The sequence below is a fragment of the Schistocerca cancellata genome, chromosome 4 (genome assembly GCF_023864275.1).
Source record: "Schistocerca cancellata isolate TAMUIC-IGC-003103 chromosome 4, iqSchCanc2.1, whole genome shotgun sequence".
In the NCBI taxonomy this organism is placed as follows: Eukaryota; Metazoa; Arthropoda; class Insecta; order Orthoptera; family Acrididae; genus Schistocerca; species Schistocerca cancellata.
In genome coordinates this window covers 522838491-522848425 of record NC_064629.1, presented here as the reverse complement: position 1 = coordinate 522848425, position 9935 = coordinate 522838491, and positions in this window count along the sequence as shown.

The window sequence follows — 9935 nt, the reverse complement described above, 5'->3', positions numbered from 1 at the left end:
ACCAGTGCCTCATCTCCTACCTTCCAAACTTCACAGAAACTCTCTATATCTACATCTACATTTATACTCCGCAAGCCACCCAACGGTGTGTGGTGAAGGGCACTTTACATGCCACTGTCCTTTCCTGTTCCAGTTGCTTATGGTTCGCGGGAAGAATGACTGCCGGAAAGCCTCCGTGCACAGTCGAATCTCTCTAATTTTACATTCATGATCTCCTTGGGAGGTATAAGTAGGGGGAAGCAATATATTCAATACTTCATCCAGAAATGCACCCTCTTGAAACCTGGCCAGCAAGCTACATCGCGATGCAGAGCACCTCTCTTGCAGAGTCTGCCACTTGAGTTTGCTAAACATCTCCGTAACACTATCATGCTTACCAAATAACCCTGTGACAAAACGAGCCGCTCTTCTTTGGATCTTCTCTATCTTCTCCGTCAATCCGACCTGGTACAGATCCCACACTTGATGAGAAATATTCAAGTATAGGTCGAACAAGTGTTTTCTAAGCCACCTCCTTTGTTGATGGACTACATTTTCTAAGGACTCTCCCAATGAATCTCAACCTGGCACCCGCCTTACCAACAATTAATTTTATATGATCATTCCACTTCAAATCATTCTGTACACATACTCCCAGATATTTTACAGAAGTAACTGCTTCCAGTGTTTGTTCCGCTATCATATAATCATACAATAAAGGATCCTTCTTTCTATGTATTCACAATACATTACATTTGTCTATGTCGAGGGTCAGTTGCCACTCCCTGCACCAAGTGCCTATCCGCTGCACATCTTCCTGCATTTTGCTCCAATTTTCTAATACTGCAACTTCTCTGTATACTACAGCATCATCTGTGAAAAGCTGCATGGAACTTCCGACACTATCTACTAGATCATTTATATATATTGTGAAAAGCAATGGTCCCATAACACTTCCCTGTGGCATGCCAGAGGTTACTTAAATGTCTGTAGACATCTCTCCATTGAGAATAACATGCTGTGTTCTGTTTGCTAAAAACTCTTCAATCCAGCCACACAGCTGGTCTGATAATCCGTAGGCTCTTACTTTGTTCATCAGGTGATAGTGCAGAACTGTATCGAACGCCTTCCGGAAGTTAAGGAAAATGGCATCTGTCTGGGAGCCTGTATCTAATATTTTCTGGATCTGATGAACAAATAAAGTGAGTTGGGTCTCACACGATCGCTGTTTCTGGAATCCATGTTGATTCCTACAGAGTAGATCCTGGGTTTCCAGAAATGACATGATACACGAGCAGAAACCATGTTCTAAAATTCTACAACAGATCGATGTCAGAGATATAGGCCTATAGTTTTGCGCATCTGCTCGACAACCCTTCTTGAAGACTGGGACTACTAGTGCTCTTTTCCAATCATTTGATTTGGAACCTTCCATTCCCCTAGAGACATGCGGTACATGGCTGTTAGAAGGGGGCAAGTTCTTTCGCGTACTCTGTGTAGAATCGAATTGGTATCCCATCAGGTCCAGTGCACTTTCCTCTGTTGAGTGATTTCAGTTGCTTTTCTATTCCTTGGACACTTATTTCGATGTCAGCCATTTTTTCGTTCATGCGGTGATTTAGAGAAGGAACTGCAGCGTGGTCTTCCTCTGTGAAACAGCTTTGGAAGAAGGTGTTTAGTATTTCAGCTTTACGCATGTCATCCTCTGTTTCAATGCCATCCCAGAGTGTCTCGATATGCTGTTTTGATCAACTTACTGATTTAATGTAAGACCAGAACTTCCTAGGATTTTCTGTCAAGTCGGTACATAGAATTTTACTTTCGAATTCACTGAACGCTTCACGCATAGCCCTCCTTATGCTAACTTTGAAATCGTTTAGCTTCTGTTTGTCTGAGAGGTTTTGGCTCCATCTAAACTTGCAGTGAAGCTCTCTTTGCTTTTGCAGTAGTTTCCTAACTTTGTTGTTGAACTACGGTGGGTTTTTCCCGTCCTTCACAGTTTTACTCGGCACGTACCTGTCTAAAACGCATTTTACGATTGCCTTGAACTTTTTCCATAAACACTCAACATTGTCAATGTCGGAACAGAAATTTTCATTTTTGACCTGTTAGGTAGTCTGAAATCTGCCTCCTATTACTCTTGCTAAACAGATTAACCTTCCTCCCTTTTTTTTATAATCCTATTTACTTCCATATTCAGGGATGCTGCAATGGCCTTATGATCACTGATTCACTGTTCTGCGCTTACAGAGTCGAAAAGTTTGGGTCTGTTTGTTATCAGTAGGTCCAAGATGTTATATCCATGAGTCGGTTCTCTGTTTAATTGCTCGAGGTAATTTTTGGATAGTGCACTCAGTATAATGTCACTCGATGCTCTGTTCCTACCACCTGTCCTAAACATCTGAGTGTCCCAGTCTATATATGGTAAATTGAAATCTCCACCTAAGACTATAACATGCTGAGGAAATTTATGTGAAATGTACTCCAGATTTTCTCTCAGTTGTTCTGCCACTAACACTGCTGAGTCGGGAGGTCGGTAAAAGGAGCCAATTATTTACCTAGCTCGGTTGTTGAGTATAACCTCCACCCACAATAATTCACAGGAACTATCCACTTCTGTTTCACTACAGGATAAACTACTACTAACAGCGACAAACACGCCACCACCGGTTGCATGCAATCTATCCTTTCTAAACACCGTCTGCGTCTTTGTAAAAATTTCGGCAGAATTTATCTCTGGCTTCAGCCAGCTTTCCATACCTATAACTATTTCAGCTTCGGTGCTTTCTATCAGTGCTTGAAGATCCAGCACTTTACCTACGCAGCTTCTCCTGTGAAACTTGCAGAACTAGCACTTCTGAAAGAAAGAAAATTGCGGAGATATGGCTTAGTCACTGCCCGGGTGGGAGGATTTCATTCTGCAGTTCCATAATTCACTGTTACATCTTGGAATCCACACTTCCAGGAGCACTTGCACCAGTGGTATGTAAATTCTTGAGAAACAATTTCATTCAGTGGTCACTGACCTCAATTGCCTCCTCTCCATCTACAGTGTATGTTGTCTAGCTGAAATGACAGCATGCTGGTCTTTGGTTGAATGTGTTGTGAAGTCATCCTTGCCCTTCCCGGATACTGTGACTGCAGTAATGTCCAATATATGCAGGTTGGCTTGCTCCTCAGTATTACTTTGAGATACAACATCCTTAATACCTGACAACCATTACCTGCTGCATCTTAACAGAGAAAACTGTGTGTCCTGAAGTACCTACACTGTTGAAGGTGCAACTATCATTCATCTGTCTTTTGATTTTGTATAGATATGTAGCATATGGACCAAGACTGGTCATGTAATATACCAATCCACTCAACAAGTTAAGAAATTTTATTTTTAGTCTCTACCTAGTGTTGGGGTGAATTTGTTTGCTCTCCTGCCTGTGCATGAGGTGTTTCGTTCACTTTACCAGAGTTGTAAAATGCAATCTTTTACCAACAATTTTGTACTGGCCTCAGACCCAAGGATCCTCCATACTTCCCTCCCATTTGATTGCCTCTCTTTAACCAGTAGAGGGCTCCCATTTTCGTAATTTCCAAGTCCAGTGGGCATATTCCAAGAATTACTAACAATGCTTCATATGGAGGTAATGAAGTAGGTGCCCGTTAATCTTAGTAGCACTCCTTGTGGAATTATTCTCACTAATGAGGCTGGCTTCACAAGCTGCAACCTATGAACCCAAATTCTTGCACTGTATCCAACAAGTGATGCCAGATGGGTTGGTGGTATGCTCTGATTGTTTCCAAGGGAAGCTGAAATGGCCTATTTGCAATAGTTATAATTTTGTCAATTGTGTTTGTATCTTTCTGCCTGCCTCCTCTATATGATGTATAAAGTTACATCATCCAGAAATACCCCTAGATATCTTGTTACTGCACTTCTATTCTTTACATCATTTAATTTTATTTTAGCGTTTCGTGCTAAGTTCCCTTTCAGCAGGAGGTACATAGTTTTGTGGGGTACTAGTGTCAATCTGACACTTTGACACCATCCTTGAAATTCATGGACAACTGCATTACATTTTTGTTGTATAATTCTTCTGTAGTCACTGCTTACAATGAAGAGCCTGCTACCAGCCTGCTTATGTTACCACTACCATGCAACTTCTGTAATATGGGCTCCAGTGCTGTGTCCCAAAACTCCGGGCCATACACTGCTCCCTGTGACAGCCTTTTGTCATTGTCTTCACTATTTCCTTTCACATGCATATTAAAGAAGCATGTCTTTGATGGCAATAGGCTATCCGGCAGTTGTACAGCACCTCTGTACATTCCAAGTCCCTAAGGTGACCAAAGAAAGACGTACAACATAGGTTATTGAAAGCACCATCAATACTGATCATCATTGCTAGAGTATATGTAGAATGTGTATCTGTTGCTAGTGAGATATGTATATGATTATAATTAATTGTATAATTAATTATAATTAATCTTATTAATTGTGTCTTCAGTTGACATGTCTCTCCTAAAACCATACTTGTGAGGGCTCACCCAGAATAGCAGTCTATGATCTTGTAGTCTCTTGTATAATAGTTTTTCAGACATCTTGCCAAGAACATATCATAGGACAGATTGCTCTGTAGGATTTAGCTATCATGAGATCCTTGTCTTGCCCTTTATTAATTATCACCACTTCAGCATCCTTCCTTGGTGAGGGACCCTTCCTTGTAAGAGACACTTGTTGTATAGTTCACACAAATAAATATCTAATTGGTCACCTAATGCTTGTATTCCTTCGGTCAGGATCCCATCTGATCCTGGAGACTTCTTCTTTTTCATTCTTAAAATTATTTGCCTAATTTCTTCTTGTGCAAAGGGGTAGTACACAAGCTTGTTGTTTCTATAGTATCCCCATAATATTTTTCATAATCCACGCTGATCTTCTGTCTTGTCTTTTTCTCTGTCATCAGGAAGCAGTGTTTCCATTAGTGGGGTAGGTGACTATTACCAACTTTCTGTTATCATCCAATCATTCTGTTTCAGCATGGATAAGACTGTTGGTGATCATATTTTCTCACAGACTGTTTTGTATGATATACCCCTGGGTTCAGTTTCCAAGTTAGTCTGTGCAGACTGCAACCATCGTTCCATTTTTGTTTTCCATAAATGTTCCTTAAAACATTGTTTAACATCTCTACAGCCTTTGGATTCTTTCTTCTTGGGTGTTGCTGCTCTGGTGCAGCTTCTTCTTGTTTCACGTCTTAATTCCTGCAGTGCCTAGATCCAGATGCAAGGTTCTCATCTAGAAGGACCTCTCCTGTTAGGTATTGATGCCTCCATTGCTCTGTGTATGGTCAGTGGATTTCCTGGACCTTGTCAGTTCTTCCCACTTAGCCTCCTTGATGTTGAATCGTGGCTTATGTGAATGTTTTGTATGGTGTCTTGGATTTCCCTTCCAGTGGTGGTATAGTGTATTATATTATGATCACTTAGTTTCATTCCCCTCTCAACTCTCCAGCCTTTCACATGGAATACCGCTACTGTATTTGCTCGAGTGACATTTATATCTGACATTCCTCCAACCCCCCCTTGTAAGTTGGGGGATTGCGAATTGCAGGCAATATCTGTAGTTTGCATTCTACAATCCTTTCTTCTAGTTGCCCTCCATGGTCATCAGTCAGGTGGCTGTACCACAGTACTGATTTCACACTTGCATGAGTGCAGTACCAAAGAGGCTTAATTAATCCTAGGTGACTAATCAGATACTCGTTGATCTCATCACTAAATTGAAAATACGTGGAAACCAGAAAGCAACTCTCCTTTTTTGTTAATATTTCCATGCCTATGAGATGTTCTGAACAAAATTGTGATATTTTCATCACAGTTACACCTTTGTTAAATACTATTATTGCTGTCACAAAATGTTGCCATTGGGCGAACATCTGGGCAGTTATTGGCTTACTGGGAATCTTTCCTGCCTTAGTGTATGATTCTTGAGACACAATATGTCTAACATCAACTCTCCTGCCACTCTTCTAGCCTCATGCAATATGCTGGCACTCCTCATGGCATTAAATTCTCCTATTTTTTATCTCCATTAGGGATGGTGGATATAGATTAGACAAGCTGGCCTACAACATTTCCGTTGTCACCAATGGCACGGTTCACAAGTTTTGCCTCACGCCAGGTCCCCTGATCTCCAGTAAACCATGTCGACTTTGTCCCGAGTGCCTCTCCAACTTTAAAACTCAGATTTCTGAACTACTAAGCTCTGGCGTCATTGAACCCTCTGCCACTAGCTGGTCTATCCCCATACATATGACACCCAAGAAAGACGGGTCCTGGCGCATGTGGGGAGACTACCGTCGACTAAATGCACGAACAATTATGGACACCTACCCCATACCCAACATTGCTGACTTTACCAGTTCCCTCGCAGGTGCGACCACGTCCTCTGTCATTGATCGCAAACAGGCCTACCACCAGATCCCCATGGCACCTGAAAACATCAAGGAGACAGCAATCACCATCCCGATCGGGTTATTTCAGTTTTGGTTCATGCCCTTCAGTCTGAAAAGTGCAAACCAGGCCTGGCAATGCTTCATCAACGAAGTGCTATTCGACCTAAAATTATGCTTTGCATATCTTGATGACTTTCCAGGGACTCACACCTAGTGAGTACGTGGCTGGTGACCACGGGGTCCCGAGCTGAGTCCTGGCATTGCTTCCACTTACTTATGCCAGGCTCCTCACTTTTATCTTTCCTATTTGGCCACCCTCGGCCAACTCTTGTTCTTTTCCGACCCTGATGCTATTAGGTTTCGAGGGCTAGGGGTCTTCCATTTCCAACCTATACTTCTACTGAGCCGAATATCTCCCAGGATAAGGAGATTACCTTCTATCAAGTGCCAACGGCTTTCTAGGAGGGCGGATGAGCGGCTAGAAGGAAGGGCACTCTCTTGCCCTTGGGGTGGGAAACTGCTCCTAAAGGCGGAGGAGCCACAAGGTGGCCAACGGCATAGAATGGAGAAGGCAACGGGAAACCACTCCATAAAGACCCGGGCGGGTATCCCAAGTATCAACAGCTTATGATGGAAAGCTCTTTGGTTAAATTCTCCGGAGGTAAAATAGTCCCCCATTCGGATCTCCGGGCGGGGACAACTAAAGAGATACCAAAACCCAAAAGCAATAATGTAAGAAGGATAGCAACATGGAACGTCAACTCACTTCTTAAATGTGGTAGACTGGAAAACTTGAAAATGGAAATGAAACGAATGGATATTGATGTACTGGGAGTCTCAGAAATGAGATGGCCAAACGCTGGCGACTTCTGGTCAGGGGATTACAGAATCATACACACTGGAACAGCACAAGACAGTCCCGGGATTGCAGGAGTGGGAATTATCCTCAATAAAGAGATGGGGTTAAGAGTAAAAGGATTTGTTCAACATAGTGAGAGGATAATTTATGTCCGATTGGAAACTAAACCAAGAGACACAATCATAATCCAAGTATACATGCCAACTACGAGGCACGAAGATGATGAAATCGACATGATGTATGACCACCTTGAAGAAGTAATTGGCAGAATTAAAGGAGCTGAAAACCTTGTCATCATGGGAGATATGAATGCCGTTGTTGGGGAAGGTAAAGAAGAGGATGTGGCAGGGAATTTTGGATTAGGATTAAGAAATGAAAGAGGGGATAAACTTGTAGAATTCTGCCAAAGAAATAAACTTTGCATTACAAATACCTTCTTTAATCATCATCCAAGAAGAAGATATACTTGGAAAATGCCTGGTGACATTAACAGATACCAAATTGACTTCATATTAGTGAAGCAAAGATTTAAAAACCAAGTTAAGGACAGCAGATCATATCCAGGCTGTGATGTGGAAAGTGACCACATACTCGTTATGATGACGACTGAACTAAAGTTCAAGAACATTAAAAGAAGAAGTACATGTAAATGGGATTTGACAAACCTGAAAAACGAAAATACACTGAAGCACTATCAACTAGAAACAGACAAGAAAACAAATACACAGGGCTGCAATGACATCCAAAGCAGCTGGGAAAAAATAAAAACTGGTATTTTAGAAGCAGCAGAAAAAGTAATAGGAAAAGAAAGGACAGAGAAAAGGAAGGAATGGATCACTAATGACCTACTAAACATGATGGAAGAAAGAAGGAAATTAAAAAATTCTGTGAAGAAGGAAGACCAAGAGAAATACAAGAGTCTGAAAAACAGAATCAACAGAGAGGCAAAACAAGCAAGAGAAAAATACCTTGTTGATCTCTGTATTTCAGTTGAGGACAACATGAGCAAGGGAAATATCGACAAGGCCTATAAATGTGTGAGACATTGCTTTGGAGACAGAAGAAACAAGTGTAGGGCTGTGATGGATGAAAATGGCAATATGTTGGATGACGATGATGAAGTTGCAAGAAGATGGAGACAATATATAGGAAAACTGTACAGCGGACCAGACCTGTCTGAAAACATCATGGAAGAAGAAACAGAAGTAGATGCACACAACATAGGTGAACCTATATTAAAGGTAGAGTTTGAACTAGCTCTGAAAAAATTGAAAAACAACAAATCGCCTGGTATAGACAATATCCCAGCCGAACTTCTGAAATCTGGAGGAGCAAAACTGAATCAGGAGTTGTATAATCTTGTTTTCAACATGTACGAGCAGGGTAAAATTCCTACAGACTTTGAGAAAAACGTTATGATCCCCATTCCAAAGAAGGCAAATGCTACAAGATGTGAAAATTATAGGACACTCAGCCTAGTTACTCATGCCTCTAAAATATTAACCTCAATTATCCTAAAACGCATAGAACAAAAAGTCGAAGCTACACTCTCCGAAGACCAGTTTGGATTCCGGAAAGATAGAGGAACCAGAGAAGCAATATTTGCTCTAAAACTAATAATAGAGAAACGACTAGATAAGAACCTGAAAACATACATAGCTTTCGTAGATGTAGAGAAAGCCTTTGATAATGTTAAGTGGGATAAGATGTTTGAGGTACTCAAAAAAGTAGGACTAGACCATAAATATAGAAAAATGATATGGAACCTGTACAAAAACGAGACAGCAGTTATCCGTGGACGGACAAAACAAGAAGAGGTGCAGATAAGGAAAGGTGTCCGACAAGGTTGCGCACTATCCCCTGTTATCTTTAACGTATACATTGAAGAGGCGCTGAAAAAAGTAAGGGAAAATTCACAGACAGGTGTAGTAATTCATGGCCAACGAATAGATATGATAAGATATGCCGATGATATAGCTGTCCTGGCTGAAAGTGAAGAAGATCTTGTAGTCCTACTGAATAGAATGGATAAAGTTATGGGTGAAGAATATAATATGAGAATTAATAAAGCAAAAACAAAAGTAATGGCATGCGACAAAGAAGATCAAGTGAAAGTCCAAGTTCATGTAGGCAATGAACTGCTTGAACAAGTTGATAAATTTACTTATCTGGGCAGTAATATTACCAGGGATGGAAGGAGCAAGGCAGAAGTGAGAAGTAGAATAGCTCAAACAAAGGCTGCTTTTAACAAGAAGAAAAACATATTAACGTCTAAGAGCATCAGCCTTGAAACCAGGAAAAGATTTTTGAAATCATATGTGTGGAGTGTGGCATGCTATGGGTGTGAAACATGGACTCTCGGGACAGAGGAACAGCAGAAGCTAAATTCTTTTGAAATGTGGTGCTATAGACGCATGCTCAAAATAAAATGGATTGACAAGGTCACCAACGAAGTGGTTCTGGAAAGAGCAGGTGAGAAGAGAAGCTTCTGGAGTTTCATTGTTAAAAGAAGAGTGCAATTTACAGGCCATCTATTACGACATAAAGGACTCCTGAACACAATCATAGAGGGATATGTCGAGGGAAAAAGACCAAGAGGAAGACCACGACTGAGGTACATGGATCAAATCGTGAAAGATGTGGGA